Source organism: Bactrocera latifrons, unplaced genomic scaffold, assembly GCF_001853355.1.
Source record: "Bactrocera latifrons isolate USDA-ARS-PBARC rearing strain unplaced genomic scaffold, ASM185335v1 scaffold_219, whole genome shotgun sequence".
NCBI lineage: Eukaryota > Metazoa > Arthropoda > Insecta > Diptera > Tephritidae > Bactrocera > Bactrocera latifrons.
In genome coordinates, this window is record NW_017535730.1 from 302700 (window position 1) to 321269 (window position 18570).

At 38.4% G+C, this 18570-nt stretch overlaps 1 protein-coding gene across 10 annotated transcripts in view; it reads right to left on the reverse strand.

Annotated features, from left to right (window-relative positions):
• LOC108968498 (protein 4.1 homolog) overlaps positions 1–18570 on the reverse strand; it is a 91260-nt gene that overhangs the window by 70872 nt on the left and 1818 nt on the right. The gene's annotated exons all lie outside the window — the stretch shown is intronic.

Consider the following 18570-nt stretch of genomic DNA (forward strand, 5'->3'; position numbering starts at 1 on the left):
TACAGTTCAAAAATGGAAGAAATCGGATAATAACCACGCCCACCTCCAATACAAAGGTTATGTTGAAAATCGCTAAAAGTGCGTTAACCGACTAACAAAAAACGTCAGAAACACTAAATTTTACGGAAGAAATATCAGAAGGAGCTGCATCCAGGCTTTTTCTTTAAACTGAAAATGAGCGTGGCGTCGCCCACTTATGGGCCAAAAACCATATCTCAGGAAGTACTCAACCGATTTCAATGAAATTCGACATATAATATTTTCTTAACACCCTGATGAGACGTACCAAACATGGGTGAAAGCGGTTCACAACCACGCCTGAAATATCGATTATCACTTTATCATGTGAGAGCATAAAATGTTCGGTGACACCCAAACTTAGTCTTCCTTACTAGTTTTTTTTTAATTAATATTTCAAAAAATTGTTAGACGTTGAAAGCGCTCATTGAACCAACGAAAATCATAGAAAATCAATTGTTTAAACAAAGGAGAAAGTGGCTGAAATTTTCTTTGTTCAACTAAAATAAAATAATAGCGATTCCAAGTGGCTTTGAGTCGCCCTACCTTAGTTTTAACCTCRAAATTATTTTTAATTGAGATTACTAGGAAATAGCAGCTTTTCAAAAGGAGGGAATAAAATTGTGCCAAAAGAACAGAGATAATCAATCAAAAGCTTCACAATGTGTCAGCAAAGGTAGCAAATCTCATCCCAATTATGGTGTATGCACAGACTAATATTGATACTCTTGGATGGCTGCACCTGGATTTTCACCAGATCCAAATAATAAGTGGTGCGTGTCGATTCTCAATATCATTGTTCATAACAACCGCCAGTGAACCAGGGCAAGACGAAATATATCCTGTCATCAAGTAAACTGTTGTCGCACTCTCGACTTGACTGCCACGTCTCTGTTGACAGTTATAACTCGAAGTCGTAGATAATTTCGCCTATCTTTGAACCAGTACTAACACCACAATAATATCAGCATCGACATCCAAGGCTACTACTACTACGGACTGAGTAGCCAATTGAAAAACAAAGTCCTCGCTCGGCGAACAAAAACCAAACTCATTATCATCCCGTCCTGCTATATGATGCAGAGCCATTGAGAGAAAGGTTTTGCGGAAGATTTATGGTCCTTTACGCATTGGTCACGGCGAATATCGCATTCGATGTAACGATGAGGTATACCATTTACACGATGACATTGACATAGTTCAGCGAATTAAAAGGCAGCGGCTACGCTGGGTAGGTCCTGTCGTCCGAATGAACAAAAGCACTCCAGCTCTGAAAATATTCRAMGCAGTATCCTCAACAATGAGAAAATTGCGTCATATAGAGCAGAAAAAGCTTCCGAGAGTTCGTATAATAGAGGAGACATAAATGTCTTATCATTCTAAGCAATGCTTAATCAGCTGGTTCCGTAGAAAATTCTAGAGTTGGGAGTAAGTTAGATTCAAGTTCCAAACTCCGACTTCCTAAAAAAGAAAATYAAATAAAAAGTGGACAAATGCGATAGCTGGTAAGCGACATTGGCCTTGAACTCACTAACGGGCAGTCGAGATTCTAGATCAGATTAGATAAGCAATGCCTTGCCTCGCTATCAGTTACAGCGAGCTAATGCTTGATAAGCATAGTATCGGTACTTGGTCACAGCATAATTGCCATAAATTTTAAGATGATTGCAAGGCTTGAAAGGCACTGTGTCGCCATATAAATACTATGTGAGTCAGTAAGAGCTTCGCTACATACTTTGGATGTACTACAGAATAACTGATCTAAAGATGAAGAATCCATTATTGTGAACGCTACTCAACTACCAGAAAATTAATTTTCTTTTCTAGATTTCCCAATTGTAGTGGTCTTAATTAGTCAGTGTTTCGAATAAGATGACGTAGAATAACCTCAACATTTCCTTCTTGACTGTGAGACTTTCACGAGATTAAGACTGAACGCTTGGCGCTCACTCCAAGAGCCGATCTCAGCAAGAGTACTAACTTTAGTCGAAATTAATATTTTTAGCAATTGATACATGAGATCCAACTTCGCTGATTTTATGGCAACACAAAGTCAAATGAAAACGGGAATCTTAAAGTTAGCTCTCCTCGAACCTTTTCTTTAAAAGCTCTAATAAGAAGTGACATACATATATGTATGTAGTACATATGTAGTTAAGTTTTCTATGAGCAAATGGTTTTAACGTTCCACAGAAGAATCTAATAATGTCCTGAGGAGTCGGAGACTATATTTTGCATATACTGCTATGAGCAAAAAAAATAAGGCTTTGTTGCCTCTTGGCCGTAATAAACTTGTACCAATCCTCGAAGCATTGGCTCAAGTTAATAACCTTCAATTCGCGTAGCGATTTACGTTTAATGTCTTCGATTGACCTAAAATCCTGAATAGCTAGAAGTCACAYGGAGCTAACTCATGGGAATAAGGTGGTTGTCATACGATATTGGATGAAAATTTGGCGAAAAACTCATGAGGTATCAATGCATTATGTCGGCCTATAAGGCCAACCTCTTTTTTACGAACAGCTTCGTGCAAATGACGCATAACACTCAAAATTTTCCTTGTTGACAGTTTGGTCGGTCGAAAATACTTCGGAGTGCAACACACTTCCATAATCGAAGAAAATTGACAACATAGCCTTGATTTTTGACTGCTCAGACGTGGTATTTTTGACTTTGACTCACTTTTGCCACGATATTCGGCGAGTGATCGTCTATTTCCGGGTCTTTGGCATAGATCCAAGACTCATCGCCAGTAATAATAAGTTTAATGACATCCTGATACGCGACGCTGCTTTYCGAAAAATTTAGTGATTTCGTTACCAGTCGTGCTTTTGCTTTTCTTAGGCCCAAATGATATTTCCAAAAGGTTTTGACCCATCCTTCCGATCTTCTGAAGATGTCGGTAAGATCTCAGACTGTTAACCGTTGATCCACAAGCACCAATTCCTTTATTTTATTGACGTGTTGATCATCAGAAGCTGCCAAACAACAAACTAACCCATCAAAGTCAAGTTCTTGTRWGGAAAACTGTTTTATTTGACCAGATATCTACACGAAATTCGGAACAGATTATTCTCCAAGGCAATGCTACTATATTCGAACATATTGGTTAGATCGGACCWCAAGAGCATATAGCTGCCATACAATCTTATCTTGATAAAGATCCTTTAAGGGCATAAAATTTCCATAAGAAATACAACTGTGGAGTGTATTATAGTTTCGATGTAACCGCAGCTACCTTTTTTCTTTTTTTTTTAACATTTTCTGAAGATACCATAAAAGCAAAAACGCGAAGGCGCCTAGTAACCCTTTTGCGCGTACCGCAATTGTCTTAACATGATTTCGCCTAATGTCTTAATTGGCTATTTCTTTATCTGTAAGTGTTTTCAAGAATTCCTTATYGGTCTGTAAGAAACCGTCTGTTCTTGTAATATTAACTAAATAAATGTACAAAGCGTGTTCGAATTTCGGTAAAACTAGCTACCTTATATCRGACTGGTGACAAGAATGTACATGCGAAATCGGTAAAACAAAATACTTGGTGTCTTGCAAAAAGGATTTAATTGAAAGAAAACTCCTTAAATGTCATTTAGAAGCGAAAACTTTAAATGCATTTGACACAACGCACATTTCTGTTTTATCCGGCTCAAATAATTAGCAAAGCACTTCGATATTCACCATCAGCGCCAACTGTTTACGGTCGCCGAAATGTTCAGTTTTTGTTGCAACTTTGGAAAGTTGTATTTGCAWTTTTTGCCGTATACGTAACGAATAACCGGTTGCAATTGTTTGCCGATATTTAGAACTGCAGCACTTGACCGCGATTTTCGACTGATTGACGGCTRAGTGACACGACAGTCGGCGCATAAGTATGTCTGTAAGTACACTTGCAGTGAGCAAATGATTAAATATCTAGCTAAGCACATGCTAGTCCACATACTCGTAGTTAGTTAGCGAGTATAATCTCTACGCTGACAAGCAATCGAGTCCGGTTCTACATAACCACAATGGAGCGAAATACTGTTGCATGCGGGTCCCACTGAAAGAGCCGCCACAGTGCGGTTGGTTACATGTGGAGATGGGCTCGTCGGTCAACTTAGCCAAAGACGGAGCTTCGCATATATTATGTATGTGCGTATAGCCTCAAGCCGTCAACCGAGCGCTGTCAGAAAGGTAACTCATAGGCGGCTATCACTTCTATTGTTGTTGTTATGTGTATATTTATTTGGTTTATTGGCATGTTTGTGTTTGTACGGCTTTCTGACCACAAATCACTTACCACCGCCACACACCAACCAAATGTACGAGCGTGAAAGCCATGGCCGTTGGCAAAACGCAAGCAAAAGCCTGCAAACGGGTCTGGGATATGGCGATGGCTAACTGGCGGCATAGACAACAGTTAGAATACAAAAAAGCAAAACGAACTGAAATCTCTTTGCAATTGTAGAAATGCCATAAGCCATACWTACATACAAGTACATACCTAGTTACATGTAGAYATTTGTACATAAACACTGTTGTCTACTGATTTGTTTGGCGTCCCCCCACACCCTGCACAAAACCAGGCCTAGACCTGCCAGTCGACGCATCGACGCCTCGACACGCGTTGGTGAGCACACTGAACACAACGGAGCACATATGTATGTATTTTATAAACATTAGGGTGCGCGAAAACAAAACGATTTTTTGGGTTAAAATGAGTATTCTTCTTCTTTACTGGCGCTTACACGATTATAGCCGAGTTTACAAAAGCGGGCCAGTCCTTTCTTCTTTTCGCAATGTGGTGGCAATTGGTGATTCCAAGAGCAGCCAGATCCTTCTCCAGGTCTTTCCAACGGACTGGAGGCCTTTCTCTGTTTCCCCCCGGGTACTGCATCGAATATTTTCAGAGCTTGAGTGTTTTCGTCCGTTCGGACGACGTGACCTAGCCAGCGTAACCGCTGTGTTTTAATTCGCTAAACTATGTCAATGTCGTCGTATATATCATACAGCTAAACGTTCTATTATAAGCGATAATCGTCGCGCCTAACATGCAAAGGACCAAAAATCTTTCGCAGAACCTTTCTGTCGAAAGCTCTTAACGTCGAGACTCATCAGCTGTCGTCATCTTCCATGCCTCTGCGCCAATAGAGGAATATTGAGTGACTTATAGAGTTTGGTTTTTGTTCGTCGCGAGAGGACTWTACTTCTCAATAGCCTACTCTGTCCGAAATAGCACGTGTTGGCAAGAGTTATTCTGTGTTGGATTTTGGAAGATGGAGTCATGTGTAGAAGTTCACGCAAGTTCTCTGATTGACTTGATTATTTAAATGTGGCTCAAACAGCTCACSACTTCCGGTCTTAGACCAAGTATCCTCTGAGCAGSCAAATAAAATCCGTTTGAAGTCGAGCTGAAGTGACACCTCGCGGAAGGTTGAGAACGCAGGACGRTCATCAACATCAATTGGTGCTTGAGAAAAGGTCTTGCTTATATCGTCGGAATATCGAAAAGTTCATTAAAACCCATTTTGAAAGTCGAGGGCCTAAGAAAAGTGAAAGCACCATTACTTTCAAAATCAGAAWWTTTTTTCAAAAAACAGCGTCGCGTYAGCKTCRGTGAAACAATGCTKTCCGACTGCCAGKATGTCATGAAACGTATTACTAATATCAATATATACAGATATCATGGCAAAGGTKAGCCGAAGCCAAAAKAAACACGTCAAAACAGGTCAAAAATCAAAGTTATGATGACAGTTTTCTTCGAYTATCGAATTGTGGTGTACTCTGAATTTCTTCCGACCGGCCAAACTGTCGAGTCCGGTTCTATGTAACCTATTCGTAAAAAGAGATCTGAATTAAGGGCTGAAAATTTTCGGTTTTTGCATCACAATAATGCACYGTCGCATACTTGATWGAWTCGTTGTGASTTTTACGCCAAATATTCAACCCACATCGTGCTGCAACCAGTATATTTCCCTTACTTAGCTCCGTGTGACTTCTGACCGTTTTGAGTCAACTGAAGACATTAAACGTGATTCGCTAAGCGCATTGTAGGTTAATCTGGAAATTGACTGTTTCGAGGGTTGGAAAAAACGTTGGCACAAATATATTCAGGCCCCGGTTGGAATACTTTGAGGAGGACGACAGAGATTTTGAAGAATAAATTAAACATTTTAAAAGTATAACAACGTGTCTTACTAGTTCTTTTATAGTAGTATACGATAACTAGTCCCTCAGTTTTTGAGCTACCGAACTGAACTTTTCTGCTCAGAAACTGGTCATTCCTTGGACCCGACGATATAAGATAGCATATAGCTTGTATGGAAAACTTTACAATTTCACAAGATATCTTCAAGAAACTTGGCGTAAATTATTCTCAAAAGCAGCTTTATGACCTGCGAGCAAACTGTTAAGATCGGATGACTATAACATATAGCTGCAGTACAAACTGACGGAACAAAGTCAAGTTCTTGTATGGAAAACTTTATTATCTTACGAGATATCTCCACGAAATTCGGCGCCGATTATTGTCTAAAACAATGCTAAGATTTTGGAAGAAATTGTCCCGATCGGACCACCATAGCATATAACTGCCATACAAACAGAGCGAGSAAAATCAAGATAAAGAGCTTTGATACCCTTTTATGCTATAAAAAATGCGTTCGAAATTAACGTTTTACCTGTTTTATCTGTATTTTTTTTTTTTTTTTGCTTCACCCTAATAAACATTTACATACACATATTTCTACATACATCCTTATATGTATATTTATGTATGTATTATAGTTAACTCTACAATCTGCATACCCAGTAACATTATGTGCAATAGAAAGCAGTTTTGTCGATGTCAGTGCACTTTTGTGGCAACAGAAACGCTTAATGCGCACACTGGCACACACACATGTGACTACAAGCGCACACAGTTTACTACATGCATAGAATTCATGTAAATAAAATATGTTGTGGGGAAAATGCCGCGCAATCGCTTGTTGTTGTCGTTACATTGTTGTAAGCGTGACTTACCTGTATGTGGTAAGACCATAGTTGCCATTCATACACACTTTTATAACAGCCCAGCACATTAATATGCTTGCGTGTAAGTATGTGCTTGGACATTGGCAATGCGGCGAGCCGTCGTGCTTTATGCTCCGGCTCAGAAGTTACTCAAGCGACTGGCATTAATTTCTATACATATTTGTTGCTGTTTATGCGTAACTGCGCTGAAGAGCTGTCGGGAAGCGTGTAGCCACATGTGAGTAAATGTTTGTTACCATGGTTACCACTTGTAATAAAATTMGAAACACTAACAGAGGAAATGCGCGCAATTAATAAATGTTTATGATTTGAAAATTTGGAAAGTTACATGCACCATGTTTCCATAAATGTTTACCAATTACGCAACAGTGTTGCCATTTTGCTCTATTTTTAATATTGTTGAAAAGTGTTAAATTTTTTGAAAAAAACTCAGTAGATAACCAGTTTTCAGCCTCGAAATCCATCGCATAATAACTCTTGAGAACTTCGGACTGAGCAGGCATTTGAGAAGTAAAGTCCTCTCTCGACAAACAAAGACCAAGTTCTATAAGTCACTCATTATTCCCGTCCTGGTACATGGCGCAGAGGCATGGACGATGACAACAAGTGATCACTCGACGTTACGAATTTTCGAGAGAAAGATTATTCGAAATATTTGTGGTTCTTTGCACGTTGGTCACGGTGAATATCGCTTTCGATAGAACGCTGAAATGTATGAGATATACGACGATGTATACATACTTCAGCGAATTAAAAGACAGGAGCTAGGTCATGTGACATCGAGTTACGCTATATGGCAATAGAAGGATACGCTTTTGTTCTAAAAAAGTTTTTCAGAAATTTCTGTGATCGCTTGACTCAGTATTATTTGGGCACGTACAAATCATGCGCCATTTTGGGTTCGCCGATTCTGTACCGATAGTTTCGACAAAGCTCTGTCCGTTCCCACGACAGTCGGATCTACGGAAACCGGAACGGACCCGGATTTTTATCCGGCCAAGGACTGTCAACTCGGCAGAACTCTGCCGTTACAACAACAACAACAACAACAAAGCTCTGGAAGACTCTGAAGGCAAAATATCGATCAAATAATTCATATCGTCGAGTCCGCTCGACATGTAAATGCTGTTTCAATTCCGTAAAGTTAGACGTTACACAAAAATAATTTCGATATATGGGTGCCACACAAATTGATGCAAAAAAACTTGCCGGACCGAATTACCATCTGCGAGTCGCTGCTGAATCGCAACAAAATATATCCATTTCTGAAGCGGTTATTCACTGGTGATAAAACGTGGGATACTTCCTTAGCGAAGATGGTCGGGGTCAAGCCAGYGTTGACGGTCAGCAAAGTTTTGTATGTAGATTGGGAGATTGGCAGGAAATTATCTACTAGGACTGCTTCCCTTCCGCCGAACTGCTAATTCGAACTTATACTGTTAATAATTGGACCGTTTGAACGAAGCAATCGCCCAGAAAATAGAAAAGTAATTAGGTAGCATCGGGATAAAGCCATGCCGCATCGTTAGTGACGCGTCTGAAGCTTATTGTTGTTATTGTAGCGGCAGAATTCTGCCGAGTTGACAGTACTTGACCGGTAAAAAAAAACCAGGTTCGATCCGGTTACGTAGACCCGACTGTCGTGGGTACGGACATATCAGAAGCTCGCGAAACTTGGTTGGAAGGTKCTAATAAATCCACCTTGTAGTCCGGACTACATACACAAAATAATTACTACCTGTTCCCGTCTGGGGAAAATGATTTTGTTAGTGAAACATTTACCTCAAAGAAGAAGCTTACGAAAATCGGCACTCCCAGGACACTCCGAGAGCTGGGTTGGGAGTTCCTTATGCCTCCTTCTCATAGTACAAACCTGGCACCAAATAATTACTACCTGTTCCTAAGCATGGTGAACGATTTAACTGGTGAAAAATTCGMCTCATGGAAARCTTTTCTATGAAAGTGAGGTTATGAAAATGYCATCAATTTTTATAACCTAACAGTGTTTTACCGAATTGGTGATTAAAATTAATTTTTTTCTGATTTTATCTCGTTTAAAAATAGCCTCGCCTATATTTCAAAAACCAATGTTAAGGCACCGATTAGTTAAGGGCCACCCTAATGAATGTTTAAACGTATATTTTCACTAAAATATGACATGTGTAACAGCAAGCAACACCATTTTAGCATTTTTAGCTCATCACTAAACTGTCAGTCCTAATTTCCGCTTTGACAGGAAACGCTTTTTAAAAGCAACTCGCTTTCCCAGCATAGAAATGGCTCGTCGCCTTCCCCAATTCGCTTTTGCACTTCAACACGTACGCTTATTAAGGCATTAATTTGGCCTAAAGCATATAACCACTATACAACAAAGCAATAGATTAGGCGAAAATAGCGCAACGCTTTAGCCCCGAAAAAGTAAAAGCAAATCTATGCATTCACTTCAAAGAAATGGCGGCCATGTAAAAGAGCCACTCACGTGGAAATAGAATGTCATAGCCTTTATATTCACGCATTTACAAACACGAGCGGATGTATATACATACATACATATATTGCTTGAATCGTGCGGCGTAAGATCTCCAAATATTTATGTTTAGTCTAATTTTACTTCAGCGCGTATTTTTCGTTTTATTTTTAGAAAAGTTTGTGACCACAATGTAAATCCGGGCATATATTAGTTAGGGAGGAGGAAAAACATAATATTTAATTAGTGGAAATAATGTGTTTATATTTTTATAATTTTCCTAAATATATATCTATCAGGTTGTTATTCGCTTGTATAACAAAGGTTAGTCGTTGAATTGTACTCAGTTCGCAGTTGAAATATGTTTGGAGAATTTGACAGTTACGTTAGACAAATAATTCTGAGGAACGCTACCGATTTGTAATCCTTGATTGTATAAGATCTGGGTATACCCGACTGYCATGTGAACGGAACTCTTCCTTTTTATCCCCTGTAGATGTTGTAAGTATATGGAGCATTGAGCCATGTGTAGAAGTTCACGGAAGTGAGGAAAGTTCTCTGAGCGCCATTCACTTGGGAGTAGCCAGAAACGATTCCYTTACATATGACTAAAAGAGCTCACGATTTCCGGTCTTAGACCAAGTGTCCTCTGAAGAGCCAAAAGGCATACGTTTGAAGGCGAGCTAAGTGAGAAGGCGAAACATTCCCTSCCCAGGGTTGTATGCTGGGTTTGGCATCCACCTCGTAAAAAACCATAGCAATGAAAAGGTCTCAAACGTATTATGGATTATAATTATCATGGAAAGACTTACGCCTGAACAAGGTTAACAAATCATTCAACTTTATTATGAAAATTCACGTTCTGCAAAGATTGTGTTTCGAGTGCTTTGCTCAACTTATGGCCAACATAATCGTCTTACTGAGCGTACTATTCGCAACTCCATCACTCATCTTGAGACCCAGCATTCATTATTGTATAATATTCGGCCGAATAGACCACGCCCAGAACCCAGTGAAGAAACTAGAGCAGTCATAGCTGAAAGATGATGAGATGTAAAGCTGAGAGCATGCGAAATACAACTTGTACAAGAACTAAAGCCGCACGACTTTCCGAAACGACTACGGGCTCTTGAAAAGTTTCAAGAAGATCCGATTTTTTTKAGATAAATTTATTCAGCGATTTTATTCTGACTCAATTGATATGTGAACAAGCCAAATTGCCATATTTGTGACGGAGAGCAACCTGAAGAGATTCAAAACTTGCCATTTCATCCAGAAAAAACAACGGTTTGGCCGGTGGAATCATCGGTCCGTATTTCTTCAATAGATGATGGAGGTGAGAACGTAACCATCAGTAGCGATCGTTATATGATAACTGACTATTTTCTGCCTGAAATTGAAGCTCGTAATCTCGGCAACATTTCATTTCAAACAGACGGCACCACTTYMCAYACMTCGCATCACTCAATGGATTTGTTGAGAGAAAACTTCAATAAGCAGATAATTGCACGTTTTGGGTCGGTCGATTGGCCACCAAKMTCGTRTGATATTACACCGTTATACTCWTTCCCGTGGGTATATGGAAAATCTAAAGTCTATGTAGACAATGACAATTCGTTTCAGGCTTTGGAGCAAAACATCACGCGTGCCATTTGCCAATTACCAGTCGAAATGATCGAACGAGTCATCGAAAATTGGGCTCAAAGGATGGACCATTTAATCTTCAAGAAATAAATGCCAAAGAATGCGCTTTCGAAAGATTATAAACACTCCCCATTAAATTTGGATCGGAATGGATCACCTTTTAATTGCATATKCTAAACTGTTCGACCAAATCCAAATCGCCAATTAAAAGCAAATACATATATATAAATAATTATTGTTTCATAAATAATTCCACCCAATAAATCGCTCACGCTATAGTGAAATAAAAAAAGCTACATACTCCCGTATGCCAGTATATAAAATGTGACTAGAATTCAACATGTACGAAAAGTAAACAAGAAAGCTAGAGAGCGAAGAAAACAAGGTGTGTCCAATGTTTGAATTAAACAATTGTGAGTTCATAAATACATACAAATATTTATAACTACATATGTACATACATACATACAGGCGTATAGCTTGAGTATTCAAATAGATGTTGCAATCAAATTAAGCTCACTGACGCACCTAGAGAGAGCGGGGCCTAATTACAAAGCCGAAATTCGATTTAAATTTTAAAACTCAGTTCACATTTACTCACAAATAAGCTAGTAGAGTCAGAGAGTAACCATTTATTCAAAGAGAAATCCGTACAACAAAAGAGTATTAAAGGGTGATCAAGCAAGTTGAAACTTGCAGCTTAAATAGCGCTCAATGTCGTAACACTAGTTACAAGTAAAGTTGTGAGAAACTCGACACTAACACTTCAGCGTGACTTTAACAATAAGCTGGTCTCTTTTATTTAAATTAATAATTAATTAATATGAAAACAAAATCAAATAGTTCACAAATAATTATGGCAGGTGTTTACAGATCCTCAGCAGCTTCGGATCCAACTTGAATAAAGAGCGTTTAAACTTCAGAAAAGCTATGAATTAAGCTTGTCGCTACGTATATAGAAAGTACGTATGTAAATGTTTGTTTATATGCATATGTATGTATGTAGGTATGTATATTTATTTAGACATAGTACCTCAACTACAAAATATATGACGTTGAACTGAAAAAATCTTGTTGGACGGGTTTCCAAYGGCGCTTAAATAACGGGGTTTTCAATAGGGACGGTACAAAAGTAGACTGATAGAGACATTTAAACAATTCCCTTTTGTAAGGAAATTATTAAAATTTACTACGCAGCGCTACGTCCAATTTGTGGTCATCATAATCGTGCTGTCAGATCAACGATTGACCGTCTAGTGAAAAAATTGGAATACACAGGCACAGTACAAAATGTTCCCGCGAAAGTTAGCCAAAGAATTGTCCATAGTGTCAAGAATATTGCTGCCCCTAGCACATCAATTGTGGAAGACACAAATCAGTCCCTCACAAGTCCTTCTCAAGCGTTGGACATCTCTGTGACGTGGCTGTGGCAAATTTCGCGAAAAGATCGTGGCTTACAAATCTGAAGTAGCTTGATCAAGAGAATCGTCGTATGTTCGTGAATTGGGCTGAGCAATCGAAATCGATGAGACTCATTTCTGGCTGAATGGCTTCGTCAATAAGCAAATTATGCATTATTTGWCAGGCAGCAATCCACACGTACCGCATGAGTCACCATTACATCCCGAAAAAATTACGGTTTGGTGTGGTTTATGGACCGGCAACATCACTGAGCCGTACTTCTTCGGTGATGATCAAGACTGACACATTACCATGAATGGCAATCGCTACCGCTCAATGATAACCGAATAAATTTTACCTGAATTGGATGATATGGATTTTGACAATATATGGTTCCAACAAGATGGCGCCACAAGCCACACTGCGAATGTTACAATTGATTTATTAAAAGCCTAGTTTGGTGAACGTGTTGTCTCACGAAATGACCTAGTCAATTTGGCCACCTCGGTGGTGCGATTTGACGTAGTTAGACTAGTTTCTGTGGGGCTAGGTCAAGTCTATGATCTATGCCAACAAGACARCGACGACTGATGAATTTGGATTTGGAATTGGAATTAAACCGAATTCCGATTGGAATTTTTCAACTTGCATCGTTGAATGTTGAAGYTTCATTAAGGACCAGTATTTATCGATGATATGGTGAATCAATCGAGGCCATAGATCACTCCACGGCGAATTTCGTGATAATCCTGCAAAATCAGTAGAAACAATTATTGCTATACGCATACTGATATTGCAAGATAGTCATGTTACCTGATAAGACTTAAAATCTTCGGTTACTCAAATATTTCAAATTGAAAACTTAAGTTAAAAGGTAATGTACATACATACATATATATATGTTTACATTATGTATGAAGCACAACAATAAACAAATGAATCTTACAGCTTGTGTCTGACCACTTTATAAACACGGCTATCAACATATGCCTCAACCTAGGCTATGAATGCTTTGAGTGCAACTCGATTTCATGCCTATTTAAACAAGTTTATATAAACAATACTGTAGCGATATACATATGTATGAATGTATATATGTAATATATGTAAACAAACAAATGCGATGATTTTCTATGTCAAGGTTTTACACTTCAGTTACATAAGTACATACATACATACATATGTATTCTTATCTGTGCACTTGAGTTAATTAATATCTCGAAGGGCTACATAATATATGTACGTATATGTTATATGCAAGTGGCGAGTAGAACGTTTTAGATAAAAATTTACAGCTGATTGTTGGAAGGTACAGATTGATAAGGCATATGACCACAGCATCCCATCCTACATGTACTGCAAAGTCCTTGACAAAAGAATGGTATGCAGAAAGTCATAAATCGCATGATACACTCCACTTACGGATTCTCATCTAGAATGAGATGCTCYCCGAAGGCCAAACTCTTATAATTCTAATCTGTACTGACAACAATTGAGCTGTATGAAGCCGACAAGCGGTTGGCTTTGGCTGTTCCTGCCTGCCGATTAGGCTAGGTTAATCTGGTAGGCCACCAAGGCAAGCATAAACCAGTATGTTTCTKTGTGATAGCAGATGGAGTTCACTTGCTAAGTCGAAGAGGAGTAGTCATCGTTTAGRATGTCTGCGATTCGCGCGAATTATAACAGCCCCTCTGTCGATACCACCTCCACTGTGTCACACTGTGAGGACCCCAGATGTTTACAGCGTAGTCTTTGCCAATACCCAACAAGTGTACAAGTGATGCTCCCTTGTTTAGCTGGTGCCCTGCTCTAGGCATGCCCTGAAGTCTTCTCGATCTGTCAGTCGCAACTTGCGGGCGTGTGTCGCCATCAGGCAGTTATCGGTTAGTATTCCCTTTCGATGCAGTGGTACTTTTACACCCAGGTAGCTCGTCCCATCGGGTTTTGATTTTCTTCACTATTCTTCTGTCAAGATCGTCATAGGGACAATGCATGGGTTTCCCAATGTTGATCACGTTGTGGGATATTAGCCGTACACCATTCTTAGCAATCTCRTCCACAATTTCATTATTGCCATCGATGCCTTTGTGGTCTGGCACCTAATAGAAGTCAAGTTGCTTACTTACCTAGAGAGAAAGGATTTTTATACACTGAACACATAAGAAGTTTAGCAYGCAATTTGTAACACCTAGAAAGAAATGTCGGAGACTATAAAATATTATGTAAGTGATCAGCCTTGTCCGTCCGCCTCCTCATCCGTCAGTCTGTTCGAACTAATCCTTCAGTTTTCGAGATATCGGTCTGAAATTTTGAAATATCACTATTACATATATTAGSTTGTCAAAAAAGTMTTGCGGTATTTTCGCTAGTMRGCGCTGAGAGCGCGTAGTTCTAGTTTTATTCGTCGCAYGGGGTCATGCTATACCTTTTTGGAAAGCTCATTTCACGCGCTAACACGAGTTAAAATAAAAAGAAAATACGGCATATTTCACAGTACTACTACGATAAAGGCAAAAATTCATCTCAAGCCGCCAATAAAATTTGGGTAGTTTATGGACCCGATACAGTTTCCATTTCCACCGCACAACGATGGTTTCAACGTTTTCGTTCTGGTGTAGAGGTGGTCGAAGATGCGCCACGCTCCGGAAGGCCTGTCGTCGAAAATTGCGATAAAATCGCTGAATTGGTTAAAGAGACCGGCATAGTAGCAGCCGTAGCATCGGTCAAGAGCTGGGCATGAGTCATCAAAAAAAAATGTATGAACAATTGAAAATTCAATATTCAATAATACATAGCTACCATACAAACTGCAATATCGGCATAAAGAGTTTGTATGGAAAACTCTTTTATTGGCAAGATATCTTCAAGAAATTTGGCATGGARTATTGGCTAAGGCAATGGTAAAATCTCCGAAGAAACTGTTCAGTTCGGAACACTATAACATATAGCTACCATATAAACTGAACGAGCGGAATTCAGTGCTTATAATATTTTATGTTTTTGAAACTCCGGTTGAAATGAAGTTAGGCTCACCCTAATGCTTTTTTCGTTCAGAACTTCGTAATTTGTAACATCATTATAATATTCTTTTCCATTGCTTAAAACCGTCATAACCTAAAAGTATGTTTTTAGTAGTTTTTAATTGYCTTAATAACATTTTTTAATCATATGATATACATATCTACAAACCAGTTATGTTTGAAAAGCCTAGTTTCAACAATTGCGGCGGCAGCGAACTGTGCGAAAGCTGCGCTTTAATAACGGCTACATGTTGCCAAAGAATAAACGCGCTTGGATAAAGAGAACCGAAAACCGAGCAGCGCACGAAAATAAAACGGCGAAGATGATGTCAAAAAGCGAAAAAACAGCACAGCAAATTCGAATGTTTTGATCACGTCTACCTTTCGAGCGTTCTTCAACCACCGACAAGATACATTCAAGCAGATGTACATACATATGTACTCGTATACTTGTGTGTTGATGTATACAACTGTGTCTGTTTATCAAATTAATAAATGGCAACAGCGGTAAAGCAACAAAATGCAAGAGAGCGATTGAGCAAACGTGAGAGCGACAAAAACGGTGATACACAAAACAAAACAGCGAAGGGAACAGGAAACAATAAGGCGCGAAATACGCACGCACACATAAACATGTTCCATGCTGCCATTCAAGTCACAYACACACACAAACACAAACATGTTCCATGCTACCATTCAAGTCAGCAAGCGGCTGTGTGTGAAGGCAAAGCTTGATGACAAAAGTCAAAAAGCTGCCAACTTGTTTTCGCCRCTTCTCACACACAGCCCTACTTAAAATACACATTGAAAATCAGCGGCAGCCACTTAGTCAGTTGATTCTTCGCTGTGTTGCTTGATGTGCTGCTCTTCAGGCAGCGACGACTTCGACTTGTACTATGCCGTGATAGCATTGTTTGGCATTGTTTTTGGATTTTGTTTTTGTTTTGCTTTCTGTTTGATATTCATTTATTGTTCATCGCAATGTTTGGCGACTAGTTCTTTACACGCTCATTATAAACCTTATTATATGCCACCGCTTGTACCTACATACTTAAATGTTTTTATATATATTGACATACATACATATATACATATAATATATGTTGTTAGTGTATTGTTGTTGAAAACTTTAACTTATTGCCGTTGCTATTAGAAACTACATGTTTAGGCAACAACAATGTTGCCAGCGGGCCAAACAACTAACTATTCGCTCTAAAAGCAAATTTCACATACATATTTACAGTAATCGCGCACGAATTTGATCCAGCCAATATTTAAGTATAATATATTTATTTATTTGAGTATGACCTGTAAACTAAGGGAACTGGCTACTCAGGCTCATAAATTTACAGGTGAAGGAAAAACAATATAAATAAATATAATATTGAAAAAAAACCTGAGTTTCGGTTATAAAATGGTTATATATTGGTTATCATGCACTTATAATGAAATAAAACCTGAGTTTTGGTTATAAAATGGTTATATGGTGGTTATATATTGATTATTATATTGGACATCGATTTTCGATTTATTGGTTATAAGATGGTTATATAGTGGTCATATATTGGTTATTAAATCTGACAGCAATTTTCGCTTTTTTCTATTTTTTTGTGAAAACTTATGTATTTATTTTTTTAAGTTATTTTGTGTCGTCTTGTAGTATGAATAACCAAAAAATTAAAAAAAAAAAATGGTTAGCAAATATCTCTATTGCTTTTTTATCAATTGCCAAGAAACAGTCGATATTCGGTGCTTTAGACTAAAGTATCTCTTTGAGGCTTACGTTTTACAAAAATTTAAATTTTTTTATTGCCCTATTAAATTCTACAACACATCTACAATATTATCCTAAATTAAGATCCGAGCAATAGATTCGGAGATATGGCCTTGAGAACTTGTGCTGTGGCTAGCTAGAATAAGTGWGCCGTCTTTAAATACGTTTATTTCGAAACAATGTTTTTGTRGTCGGTTGGCARGATTTCTCGAGAACKGCTCAACCGATCTTCATGAAATTTTACACAGCTCTTTGAGATATAATTCTCAAAGACTTGGACGAAGGATTTATTTTCGACTGCAACTATTTGAAAAAAAATGTTCCGAAATTTTCTCTGAAATTTTAATATAGTGTATGCTTGTAACAACAAAAAATTTTAATAAAATTTTTTTTTTTTATATGAGAAAAAATTTTTGAAAAACGCTATTTTTTAACCCGCCTAAGACCTGTTTCTCTCACTTGAAAAATGTATAAATATTGTTTTTGTTATATCAAACTATTTACAACGTGTGAGTAACTACTGTAACAAATAAAAGCGTATTTATGATTTAAAACAACATAATCCCTCTCGTACAAACGTCTGAGAGAYATACACATATTTATGCCAACTCACATACATACATGTGTACATATTATACACGCATACACATGCATATTATATATGCGATCACATTAGCTTCATTTGTATGCGTAACTATGAAGTCATAGTGAGTTGTTGCCATTCTTATAGTCACGCTTTCGKCGCTGCTTTTCTATGCTGTGTATTTGCCTTTTAGTAGCCACCTACTAACCGASTAGCGGCGACGGTGGCGTTGGCGGGGTGGCGAACTCATGTGTTAGCGTGCCAGCGTAGGCGTAAGCGTTGCGCTCCAGCTAGTGACCACAACCCAAAAATGTCTGTGTTACTTACAGAAATACTGCCTCTACAGAAAAGTTGGGCGCTGGGTATTTTTTCTTCGCCGATCATAAAAAATAAATATAGAATGTGTGTGTTTTTTGCAAAGCTGAAATGTTGAAATGTGATGTGAAATTAGCGCAARTAGCAAACGCACTTTATATAAAAAAATACAAATATTAAAGCCTAAAGTTCAATCACTCAGAATCATAAGTGTTAATACAATAATTTAAAAATAAAAAAAGTCATTATCTACTACTGCACCGCAGCTATAATACCCGTAATAGGTGCGTTTCTTGTAGCATACCTTAAAATTCATCGGTCTATGCTATAGTAG